The 13,705-nt window shown below is 37.5% G+C and overlaps 1 protein-coding gene across 3 annotated transcripts in view; it reads left to right on the plus strand.

The window, feature by feature from the left end:
- s1pr2 (sphingosine-1-phosphate receptor 2) overlaps nucleotides 1-13,705 on the plus strand; it is a 64,298-nt gene that overhangs the window by 47,399 nt on the left and 3,194 nt on the right. The window lies entirely within an intron of this gene.

Genomic DNA, 13,705 nt, shown 5'->3' on the forward strand with positions numbered 1-13,705 from the left:
CGGATTTGGTAATTTGATTCAGGGCATACAATTTTTTACGATTTCATCATCTAGTACAAATTATAATGACATACTAGAGACTTGGAGATTTTTGACTTGGAGCCAGTTAAAGGATTAGTTCACTTAAAAAAAAACTTTTGCTGATAATTTACTCACCCCCATGTCATCCAAGATGTCCACGTCGTTCTTTCTTCAGTCGAAAAGAAATTAAGGTTTTTGATGAAAACATTCCAGGATTTTTCTCCATATAATGGACTTCCAAACGGTTCAAGCTCCAAAAGACAGTTTCAGTGCAAACTGTTCAAAGGGCTTTAAACGATTCCAGACGATGAATCTTATCAAGTGAAATGGTCGCTCATTAAAAAAAACAAACAAACGAATTTTAAGTTTTATAAGCTTAAATGGTCGCCTTGCTCTGTTCTGTGATGCACGTTCGTCACTCGGAACGTTTTCCGAGTCACTTCGTTCATTGAATGAACCAAATGACTCGAAAAAAGATTTGTACATTTTGATGAACGAGTTCGAACAGGAGAGTCACGAACGTGCATCACAGAACAGAGCAAGGCGTGCATTTGAGCTTATAAAACTTAAACTTTGTTATTTATCTTTTTGGTCCCACTTTATATTAAGTGGCCCTAATACCTGTGAACTTACATGGTTACTAGATATATACTAAGTATGTAAGTACAGTGTAAGTACACATTTTACATAGTATTTACAGCTGTAATATTTGTGTAACTACACAAATGCAATAACACACTGAAAGGTATGGGTAAGTACAATTGTGTAACAGGACATTAGTAACAACACTTTTTCACTAGAGTAAGTACACATGTGTAACAGGCACTATGTAACTACATTTTGTAACAACAATGTATTTACACACGTTCTTCCACTTCCACACAGTCTTCAATACTGTAGTTACTAGTTTGGAAGGCACTGAAACTCCACTGAAATTATTCCTATGTGTATACCATGTATTTATTGTATGACTGGCAGGACTCGCGCTGAATTACAGCTAAAGTTTCCCCTTGTGGTATCAGTGTACTGTACTTACACGGTAACTCCTCAGTAACTCTGCACTTGATTGAATGTGTTAAACAATCATAACTTACTGTGTATAATAAAAACAACCAAACCTCTGTACAACTCTGTATTAACAGTGTACTTACATGGTAACTCCTCAGGAAGTGTCTACTTAATATAAAGTGTAAAAGGGCCATAACTTACTGTGTATAGTAAAAACACCAAAACTCTGTACACTGAATTAACAGTGTACTTACACGGTAACTCCTCAGGAAGTGTCTACTTAATATAAAGTGTAAAAGGGCCATAACTTTTTTTTGGCCAAACCCAAAGCTGTGTGCAACACTCTATTAACAGTGTTACATGGTAACTCCTCAGTAACTCTGCACTTGATACAAAGTGTAAAACGGCCATAACTTACTGTGTATTATACAAAACCCAAACCTCTGTACAACACTATATTAACAGTCTACTCGCGTTGTAACTCCTCAGGAATGGTCCACTTGATGCAGTGTAAAACGGCTTCAACTTAACGAGTAATATATATAAAAACCCCACAAACCTCTGTGCAACACTGTATTAACAGTGTTACATGGTAACTCCTCAGTAACTCTGCACTTGATACAATGTGTAAAACGGCCACAACTTAAGGAATCATCATGATTTCAATGGAGTTTCAGTGCCTATTGAAGACTGAGTGGAAGAACGTAAGTAAATACATTGTTGTTACAAAATGTACTTACATAATGCCTGTTACACATGTGTACTTACTCTAGTGAAAAAAGTGTTGTTACTAATGTCCTGTTACACATTTGTACTTACCCATACCTTTCAGTGTGTTATTACATATGTGTAGTTACACACATATTACAGCTGTAAATACTATGTACTGTACCAATGTGTACTTACACTGTACTTACATACTAAGTACATATCTAGTAACCATGTAAGTTCACAGGTATTAGGGCCACTTAATATAAAGTGGGACCAAATCCTGGAATGTTTTCATCAAAAACCTTAATTTCTTTTCGACTGAAGAAAGAATGACATGGACATCTTGGATGACATGGGGGTGAGTAAATTATCAGAAAAAGTTTAAAAAAAAAAGTGAACTAATCCTTTAATTAAAAAAAAAAACACCCAGAACACTCTAGCAAACAAACTAGAAACGTATACCTCAGCTACCACATAGTAACTACTACCCACATCACCTCAGCATTGTGCATGCACACATACTATATTAACATACATTTTCTTCTGAAAAGCAAAAATGTAGCCCTGGTCTACTTAAATTATCTTCTGTTAGAAAGTGGCCCTTGTCTGCCATGTTGACCAGTGATGCTAATGCAAGAGGTGACTTCAAGTCTGGCGTGTATTATTACACAATCCCCATTCTATAATCTTTTCCTATCTTGTCTTTCCTAATACACATCTAAAAATTGTATTATTAGAAATTATTATTCCTGTAGGATGCTATTCCAGCTGCTGTGGATGGTGAAATCACAACAGCTCAGTACATTTGCATCAGAACTTGTACTAAGTGTGCTGGGATTTATTTGGTATTTTGCATGCTTAAGCAACTTGTATGTTCTGTTTTTCGTGTTTTTTTTTCATAAAATGTCTGTGAATTTCCTCTCTGAGGTTGTGTACGTGAGATATGGTAGACCATATCAAATCACCCGTATCTGCTCCATTTCAAAGAACTGCTCTTGGGAGCCGTTCAAAAGATTTTTTGCCACTTTCCTAATGCCTTTTAAGTGTGTATTGCAACTGAAGTTAGCATCATATCCTATCTGTGGTTTAATCTCAGTGTTGTTTTCCCCCCTAGCATTACACTAAAGCTCGTGCTTCTCGACATAACTGGTAAATATTGATGAACAGGGGTCTTGAGACATAGCCTAATAGCTTTGTGTACATGTATTGAATTGTGTACACTGAAGTGTTGTTTGCCTGCACAGATGAGAAACAGATAATCATTTGTTGTGTTATTCTGAGATGTTTGAGATCTGCCCTCTAGCTTCTGTATTATCTAAATGTCTGGTGCTCATCCACGTCCTGGAGATAAGAGTGGAAATCATTTCAAGGAAGGCTGCTGTCTGCTGCTGAGGACAGATATTTTGTACTTTAGTGTATTCATATGAGTCAGATGAGGAAAATCTCTCCAGATAGTGGATGGACTCCCTAAAACTTTCCCAACACTTGCACAAATCTGCTACTTATTTATATTATTCTACTAGGTGGCCATGATTCTCCCTGAATTTTAGGAGGGGAAAAGTGTAAAAGTGTAAGGCTGGTCAGAAACCAGTTGATTAATCATGATTAATTTTACCCTCTTGATGTCTTTTTTTTAACAGAAATGTGCCTGTTTTCATTTTCACCCTCCTAAAACTGTAGATTCTTGCTTGCAATGTATCATATATCTTTAAAAAAAAAAATGCTTTGGAAAGATATTGCGAAATATGGTATACAATTAATTTTTTTTCTCTAAATGCATGCTTTTAACAGTACTGTAATATACAGATAGTTGGTTGTTTATAAAATATCTCTTAACTAATACCTTGTAAATATTTTCAAAATAGTATTTGAATACTTTGGTAGTCACAATATAAAATCCAATACATATTATAACATGAAAACATGATCACTTTATGAAAATAATTTTTACTTTGGATGAAAATATAGCTTATTTCTTATATAAGTTCCTTTAAATGGGGATCATCAAATGCGGAAGTGGTTCAACTGATCCCAAAACACACGGTTCGGATCATATTACAGTTTTTGAGTCCTGGATCAGATCACACTTCAGATTAGCAAGAATAAAAAAAATAGTTTGGGAGTATCAAATGTAACTTTGGTTTTTTCGTTTTTTAAAACGCATACTTCAAGAACTTCAACACCACAGCAAAAACTACTAGCCTAACTAATAAAGTTAAACATTATTAAAGGCAATTGAAAAACAAAAAAATTAACAAATACACCAATTACAAGCATAGATAAAGTATAGCAAAGTTACAAATAAGGTAAGGTGTTGAGGGGCAGAAATGTAATAATTAGGCCTAAATGTAAAACTAGAGTGTTCACTGTATAAATTAAACAGATTAATCTTGTTGTTTGATAACCATTAATGATATAAACAGCAACATGAATTTATAGGCTGCTGTCACTTTAAGAGCTAATGTATGGATCCAATATAACAGACACACATATGATGTATTACTATGTTCACTTCAACCGACTGTGTTTGGGAGAATACTTGCCGATTACATCAATTTGTGTGGACACCTATCCTTTTAAGCGCAAGGAAATGCAAAAGAACAAATTCTGTGTTTGCGCGTGATATATCTGAAGCTCGTCTTTCTGTGTGTGCGCCTGTGTGCAGATAACAGGATGCGAGGACCAAATTCAGTTCTCGTTCGTCTCTTCTTACGCTGGAATGGTTTAAAACTGCTTTAAGGCGTGAACTGGCAAGACAAAACACGTACAAGTGATAAACTTTCACTCTATGATGATTAAACTTTGCAAATAATCCGCGAATCACATGCGTGCTGAACCGTGGAGCCTGGTCAACTACGATCTGTTTAACCCCTAAAATGTGGTATCAAAAACTGGTAACACTTTACAATATGGGTGCACTAATATGCATTAATTCATGCTTAACTAATGCACAGATAATCATGAGTTAATATATAACTCATGAAGAACTAAACCATTAATTAAGAAGTAGTCAACTAATAAATAGTCTATATGATTAATAGATTAATACATGAATTGTTATTAATTCAATGTATAATTGTGTATTAATTCCTTAATAACATATTTTATTAACGAATAGTGTAAATTAATGTGTTAATTACCACAATTAGTCAAAGCTATGCACTTCAACTTTCAGTTGTCTGCTTTAATTAATCACTAGCTAATGATTTGCAAAGGTACCATTATGTTATGACTTTACTTGTTGGGGCACATCATTATTAACTAGTAATTTAGTAATTGAAGTAATTTGTGCATGAATTTGCACTAACAATGAAGTAACTAATCATGTATTAGTGCATATTAGTGTACCTGTCATATATCTGGAAGTTGAAATACAAGGCTTTGGCTCATTCTGGTAATCAACACATTAATTAACACTATTAGTTAAAAAAAAAGTTATTATGGAATTAATCCACAATTACATATTTAATTAATAACAATTCATGTATGAACCTTACAGACTCTTAATTAGTTCCTAATGTGGTAATCAGTAATGAATAGCTTAAATAATCATTAGTTACACATTAATTCAGTATTATCTGTGCATTAGTTAAGCATTAATTAATGCTTATTAGTGCACCCGTATTGTAAAGTGTTACCTAAAAACTTACCACTTCCCTACAAAGACACTCATGCATTATGTCATCTACGCTTTGGTTTTATATCACTTTATATCTGTTATATCACAGTCTGTCTGTCTGTCAGCATTGTAGAAGTACCAGAACTTCGGTTTCCAGAACTCTGACGCTAATACACTTCATTTCTAGGAATGTTGCCGTTTCCGCGCGGCCGATCGATGCATGGTTATGATGGAGAGACGCTCTGTGGAACAGTTGGAGGAGGCCCCAGGCTTTGTTACAGAGCGGCAGCATCGATGCGCTAGGATGGTCGGCGTGCATTGATGTTAAGGCTTGCTTCAGCTTGCCCTTATGCGTCTTGATTCGTGAGAATGAGGCTTCATGCAGCGTCAGATGCAGCTTGGCTAGTTGCAGTGGTATTATTGTAGGACAGCATGCGATCTGAATAGATTAAAACTTTGCGGTTTTCTCTGATAGAAGTGTAAATCACCCACAGACTTCATTACCAGCAAACAATGCACTACAAACGCCTTTGTGTGGCTTATTAATAAAGGAACGTTCTAGTAAATGCCAGCCAGGTTACCACATTACATAATTTTTTACTTGTGCTAGAGTTTGTAAACACTCCAACATGCATTGACAGCTGTGCAATTATATGTTGACGTACGTACATTTCTCTGCACTACAGTTCAAATGTTTAGGGGTCAGTAAGATTTTTAAGACATTAAAGATGTCCACTAAAAACAGTTTCTAATGTCACAAAAGATGTCTACTCTTTTAAACTTTCTATTCATCAAGAATCTTGAAAAAAGTGTATCATGGTTTCCACAAAACTAAGCAACAGCTCAACCAACATAATTTCAACATTGACGATAATAAGAAAATTTTGATTCTTTGTCAAATCAGCATATAAGAGTGATTTCTGAAGGATCATGTGACACTGAAGACTGGAGTAATGATGCTGAAAATTCAGCTTTGATCACAGGAATATATTACATTTAAAAAACATAGAACGATAGAAAATTGTTTTTACTGTATTTTTGGATTACAGCACACTAGGCATGTGAGGATATTGTTACACCGATATATAAACTTATAACAAAACTACTGATATTTTGGATGCATGTTTGAATTCGTGCTCTTGTATGCTCTCCGTATAGGCCTATAATATCCAGACAACGTCGCTATCCATCAACGGGGTATTGAAATCGCTTTTGAATGCACGCTCGCTTTTCACTTTTGAATTCGCAATCACGCCTTCTCTGTACATATGGAGAGGTGGTACTGACCGCACATTTTACAAGAGAAGATATTTGTCAATGATGCTCATGATCTGCAGCAGACTAAATGTTCACTAAATGTTTTTTATTTCTACAAAAATCAAAACGACAGTGGGGTTGGTGCCACGGTGGGCAAGTAATGTAATTGGTGTACCCTTCTGCAGCAAGCCTGTAGCATGTTTGAAATTCTGTGTTAACCAATCAGAATCCTCAACCAGGATTATTTGTTTCATAAACTGGCATAAAAGACATATTTTCGTGGAAGGACATCAGACCTGGGTCATTAGCATGGTGGAATGAGAGTGTGTTGAATAGAGCTTTGTGGTCTTGGGATTCTGTGTTGTATCACCTTCACTGCATTGACTGGCTTTGAATCATAACTCTTTTGGCTTAGCGAAACAGATGGAATTTTCCTCCCGCACTCCCTCCCCACCCGTCTGTAAGTGCTCTGCTTCACCCTTTTACATCTGATTTTATGGAACCAGCTAGCAAATCAATACAATTATGTGTGACGTAATTGTACCGCTCTCTAGGGCAAGGTATTATCAGTTTAATGATCATGTGCTATGAACTGATTGAATTTTGATATTACACTCATATTACAGTCCCTCTACAATGCATTCAAACATACAAAAATAAAAAAACTTGTTTTGCTTACAGTGTGCTTGATGTTCTGGTAAAGGTTTCCTCCAACTGCTCTTTAGCACATTTGTAGGATTTGCAGTTGAATGTGTTTTGTTTGCAACAAGCTAATGTGTTAAAACATTTCCCAAGAATAAGCTCTAGGTAATGGTGCAGTTGTGGTGGAGCTGAAAAAATGTGGTCATGTGGATGGTGACACTTATCACGATGGGGACAGGATGTAGTATCAGTAGCGTGTCGGTGCCTGAAGCTCTTAATAGAGCACAACAACAACATTAGCACAGAAAGGGAACTTTGCTTATTGTTTTACTGGGCTGACCGCAAGGCTGACACTTAACCTGGACTAAATAGGTGGCAAAGTAGGGGTGGGCAAAGGGCATTCAAAAAATGTTGTATTCAAATATTTGGATTTTGAAGTTTATTTAAAAGACGTTTAACAAGAAAGAAGTTTTTTTTTATTCATTTAATATAAGTTTTTGTCACCATTTCTGAACAAGCGTACGATTAAGCAATATACACAACAAGCTTATGTTATATCGTAAGGTATTCTTTTGAAAACATTCAACGGTATGTTTAAACAAGACATATAAAGAACGAAGGCATTTAAGCTCAAGCAACACGAAATGCTAATATACTCTCAGAAAAAAAGGTACAAAAGCTGTCACTGTGGCTGTACCTTTTCAAAAGTACCTAAAGGGTGCATTTTGGTACCTTAATGGTACATATTAGCACCTAAAATGTACATATTAGCACCTAAAATGTACATATTAGCACATAAAATGTACATATTAACACCTAAAATGTACATATTAGCACCTAAATGTATATATTAGCACCTAAAATGTACATATTAACACCTAAAATTTACATATTAGCACCTAAAATGTACATATTAGCACCTACAATGTAAATATTAGCAACTAAAATGTACATAATAGCACCTAAAATGTACTTAACACCTAAAATGTACATATTAGCACCTAAAATGTGCATATTAACACCTAAAATGTAAATATTAGCACCTAAAATGTACATATTAGCACCTAAATGTTCATAATAGTACCTAAAATGGACAAAAGTTTTGCCTTTTGAAAAGGTACAGCCCCAGTGACGGCTTTTGTATCTTTTTTCTGAGAGTGTAAAGTGTTTATATTGTTTCACATGTTGAGAAAAACTATAATATCCACATGCTCATGTGTGAACGCTCTGCGCTAACAGACGTTGCAGTAATGCGTAGTTTCTAACAGGACTTTGTGTTTTCTGTTCTTAAACCTGTCTCCCTCAGCAGAACTTAAAGGAAGCGTACGTCTCGCGGTATCATCTCGGCTCATTCTGGTTATTTAACAAGTACGTGATGGCGAACATGAGAACCAGCCATAATAAGCTGAAGTGAAACATCTGCCTATTATACATTTTGTTTTTTCCAACGGTGTGTGGTTGCTGACGGTTTGTGCAAGCTGCGAAGGTGTAAGATCTCTCTAGAGAAAGAGGCAAATGTTCTCCAACTGATGCTTGGTAACAGGTGTGTTGTGGGAAGAACGGTTGCATAGACGCCACTAACTAATTGGGGCTTATCAGGTATTGCTGGGAAGCGCAAACAGCACCTGTGGCCTTTGTAGACTTGTCACAGGGATGTGGGCGGGGCCCTGTCCGAGTCTGGGGTCATCAGTTCAGGTTTCACTGACTGTGGAACGAGAGATGGTAATCATATGGTTGCCTTGTTGTGAACTGTAACAGTGACCTTTATGATGACTCAGTTCTGATCAAATCAACAAAGGCTTCTCGAAGTTATGTCTGTCTGTCGCGCAAGTTTGACAGAAAAGAAGCGGCTTGTTGCCTCGCCTTGGCTCATTTCCTGCCGCACGTATTACACCTGTAAGAATCCGAATAAACTTCCTCTGCTCTGCTCTGCGTTCGCGTCTCTCACTTCCACTGAACCTTTCCCACGTTAACTGTCTAGCTCTCCGCCAGTCAGCTATCAAGTCAGAACAGGATGTTAGTCTTTTGACACCACAAACACTTCCTCTGGCCTATAACAGAATAGTTGTGTACAGGAAGACTGCTCTTCTTAGCCAGCTGGACTGAGGAGTCCTGCTACTGGCGATGCATTCACAGTTTTGAACGTCTTGTTTATCTTTCAGCATGATAAATATGGTTTTTGTAGAGGAAGAGACAAACGATTTATTTCAGACAGGACGATCTGGCGTCCCTTCTAGTCTGCAGTTACAGGACAGGGCGGGGAATGGGGATACTTGTAAAGTGGGGCAGGCCGGAGACGGCACTGCCGACAAACCAGCCCATCAGGTTTCACAAGTTGTCAAATCCCATGATGAAAGTCGGCATGGTCCCCAAGGTAACACCGAGGACCAGAGTGCATGTGAGCGGGAGCTTGCAGACGACACGGTGAAATTACAAACACAAGTTGTCAGTAGCGAAACTAATTTCTTAAACTTGTTCTGAGAGTGAAATTTCAGTGTGTAGGCGTAGGGCTGTTTTTAAAAGCGTCCTTCGGTGTCTGAGATGGCAGCTTACCTGTTTGGGTAATTTAAGTTTCGGCCAGATGCTATAAGCTGTTGATTGTTTGCTGAGAATAGTTTGAATTGTAGAGCTTGCATTTGGTAGTTGATGCATGGTGTAATTTCGGAGCACAGTGTGCCTTTGGAGAGTATCGAGTGAAACATAACCTGGACAAGGAGACCATTGTTCTTCGCTGCTGCTCAAGGAAATGGCCTTGCTGGATATTATTGGATATTATATTATTGCTGGATATATATTTGGCAGCAGGTTAGTGCCACTGTCTGCGCAGCTGTACCTTATTGTGTGTTTGTAGGTGACTGAGACACGTTTCCTGGTATGTTTACATAAGTCCACATCTGTGAGGTGTTTTGAACTGTGTGCAGCCAACAGAGATGTCGAAGTGAGGTGTGTGCGTCACACAGATGTCTTAGATTCCTGCCTTTGTCTCCAGATGCCATTCCACATGGTTGCATAGTCTCTACAGTGACTCTGCCCTGACGGGGGATTTGCATCTTTTAGTTTTGAGGCTTTGGCCTTTTTGCTCTGGTGTAGAACAGCTATGTGAGCCCAGCTACCACTTTTGTAACCACCTGCCTAGAGATATCATATCCTAGCCAAATATCTTGATTCGCCATCTCAAAAGTATGCAAGTATACACCAAAGCACATCCCATTGTGTTCAGACTTCACTCTAAAGTACTACGGGATGTACTTATTGGGGTCTTTTGTAATTTGTGACAGTTGGTGGTAGACAGGAAATTAGAGATCTGGACATGATACAATACCGGGGTTCAACGTATTGAGCATGTGTGCCTAACCACTAGGCCACAGCTCAAAGACACCTTGTGGTTAAGTACTTTATCTCCTGGAGATCTCTTGTTTGCCCTTCTGAATTGAAACAAAAGGCCTGTTTGCATGTGATTTGACTCTTTATTTGTGTTGTGTTTTTAATGTAAATGTAATATTTAAATCTGTAGTTTTAAGTCGCAATGAAATAAGTTATTTCCCGTATATAGTGATGGAGTGAAATTTATCAAAAAACAATCTAGGCTAGGTCATGCACTTGGTCTAACCATTGTTTGTTGATTGGATTGCAATTAATTGCAATAGCCAGGTTTAAGGGGACAAAATGAGTTCAAATCAGTCCGGCAGAGAAATCTGTTGTTTCACCAGAAGATAGAGTTAGGATATAGACCCCTTTTCAGTTGGTAAACATGGTGACGTTTTTTTTTTGTGGGCGGAGCTTAGGTGGAGGCAGAAAGATCCCTCTGGCCGCTTCTCTAACGCTAGTTAGCAAGGAATGTTAGCTTGTTTTTTTAACAATGACTGGAGAAAATACGATATTATCTTAATGTGTAAGGTCACTCAGTGTCCAGGACCGCGATTGTTATTTCCTAAAGTTATTTTTAATGGACAGAATCAGATTGGCCGACCTGTAGCCGTCTACACGCTCACTCAATGCATGGACGATCTGACAGGATTAACGTACGTTACCTCGGCTGAGTGGCCTGACTTCTACACCTACCTTATAGAGAAACCGATCGTAAAGAGAAACTGAGGGCATATACATCTTTAGAAATAAAAGTTCCAGATACAGCATATTAATTTTTCAACAATTCTTGCACCAAACAACACAACAAGATGACATTTAATAATAGGAACAATAATTTAAGCTCTTTATTATGTAGCTGAATCTGTGCTGGTTTGCATTGGCCGCCTCCAGTTTTCACTTTGTTTTGCCTCCAGCTAGTGCCGTGACGTAACTGTGACGTTGACGCAAAAGGGGTCTTATCATTTTTTTTTATTAAAACATGAAAGATATGTTTAGAAGAATTGTTCACAGTGAGATACATTTAGAAAATAGCCAAGTCTATAGTTGAATATCAATAGTGCTTGGGCAAATTATCACTATTAATTTTATTAGCATTCACAAAAAGTGGGAAAAATGGATATTATGTTGGATATTACATTTTCCACAACTTCTTGGCTATAAAGTAGTTCCAGTCTTGATGGCATTACAGTTGCACGGTACTTGACGCATTATACAAAGGCACTGGGCAAGCAAATTATATGAAAAACTATTTCAATTTCAAAATTACGCAATTTTAGCAGCTAGCCAAAAGCTGAATGGGGTTACTTAAATCTAAAATACTGTAATTATGTGTAATAATGTGACTGCATGTCTGAGGCCAGATGCAGGTAATCACACTTGTTTGCTCACATTCTCTGTCTCTGACATGCATTGAACCTTGTTACTCAAATCTGCGCATTAGTTTTTATGCATTCAGCAGTCCGTCAAAGAATGTCAATCTCAGCATTTCCCCTATGTATGTAGTCATCAGCAGTTGGGGATTTTAGATTCGGGGAAAGTTTATAGACTTGTGGCCTTGTGGAAATGACACTTTGTGTTTGATGTTCTTTGTGATTCTTGTAAAATGTAATAGACATTCAGATGACAAGGTGATGGTTTCTGTGATGTTGTTTTACACATCTCATGAGGTTACAATAGTGAGACTAAGCATCCAGTCCCACAGACAGTGCAGTTATGTGTAGGTGTAGAAGACTGTCTGTCACATGCACTTTTATCTTAGTTCATGGGGCAAGAACAGATTGTAGCTGAAGGACAGTTCTGGCATGGCGCCTTTACTCAGAAGGGAAATTCCAGAACACTACTTGAGCTATTTTGGGTTTCCAACATGTGTCTGATCAGTGCAGGACCACTGCTTGATCGTTAGATAAAGCCTGGCGCACACTACGAGGATGAAGCTTGTTAGTGAGCAATTGTAGCTACAGTCTGGAGCAGAGTAACCTTGTGTCTGTAATTGTGTATAACATGACAAACATGTGTCTACCTGGTATTAGGATGTGTAAATGGGTTCTTGAATGTTTTATGGACATGTTTGTGAGCACACCGAAACAAGCGATCTTCACTGTGTTGTGAAACACAAAAATCATAGCTCCCCTCCTTATCTTTTACATTCACTTCCTTTCCTACTCACTCGTAAGATGTGTAACTTGAGATTGTGCATTTAGTTGTATATGTACGCAGCACAGACTGATCCCATAAAAGTGATGTAGAGTGTGATGAATTTGGAGGGGAGGGTCTAGACGAAATCTGATCACAGGAGATTTGAAACGCATGATAATACCTGGTGGAAATGGTAATGCAGTTAGCCTGGCGACTTCTGAAACGGATCACTGAAAACACATCTTAATACCAGGGGGAATCAGGACCTAATGTACACACTCTCAGAAAAAAAAAGTATGAAAGCTGTCACTGGGGCTGTACCTTTTCAAGGTTTCAGGTCCCAATATGTACATTTTAGGTGTTAATATGTACATTTTATGTGTTAATATGTACATTTTATGTGTTAATATGTCCATTTTAGGTGCTAATATGTGCATTTTAGGTGTTAACATGTCCATTTTACGTGTTAATATGTCCAATTTAGGTACTAATATGTACATTTTAGGTGCTAATATGTACAATTTACGAGTTAATATGTTAGGTGCTAATATGTACATTTTAGCTGTTAATATGTACATTCTAGGTGCTAATATTTACATTTTAAGTGCTAATATGTTCCATTAAGGTACAAAAGTATACCTTTTGAAAAGGCACAGCCCCAGTGACAGCTTTTGTACCTTTTTTTCTGAGGCTGACCAGATTTCAGAGACTTTGAATAGCATTATATGAAGCATATTAGAGCTGACATAAAAATGGGTTTAAAAGATTTTTACCTGCAACAAAATTGCCAATAAAAAAACAACACTCCCCCCATCTTCCATTTTTTGGACACACTAGTAATCTCAGCCCGTTCTCATCCGTTGGTGTCATAGGTGACCATATGACATTTCGTCGAAATACTACGCATATGGCACCCTTTAGCGTCAATATAACACGCAGAAC

Source organism: Pimephales promelas, chromosome 3 (assembly GCF_988280905.1).
Source record: "Pimephales promelas chromosome 3, fPimPro1.hap1.1, whole genome shotgun sequence".
NCBI lineage: Eukaryota > Metazoa > Chordata > Actinopteri > Cypriniformes > Leuciscidae > Pimephales > Pimephales promelas.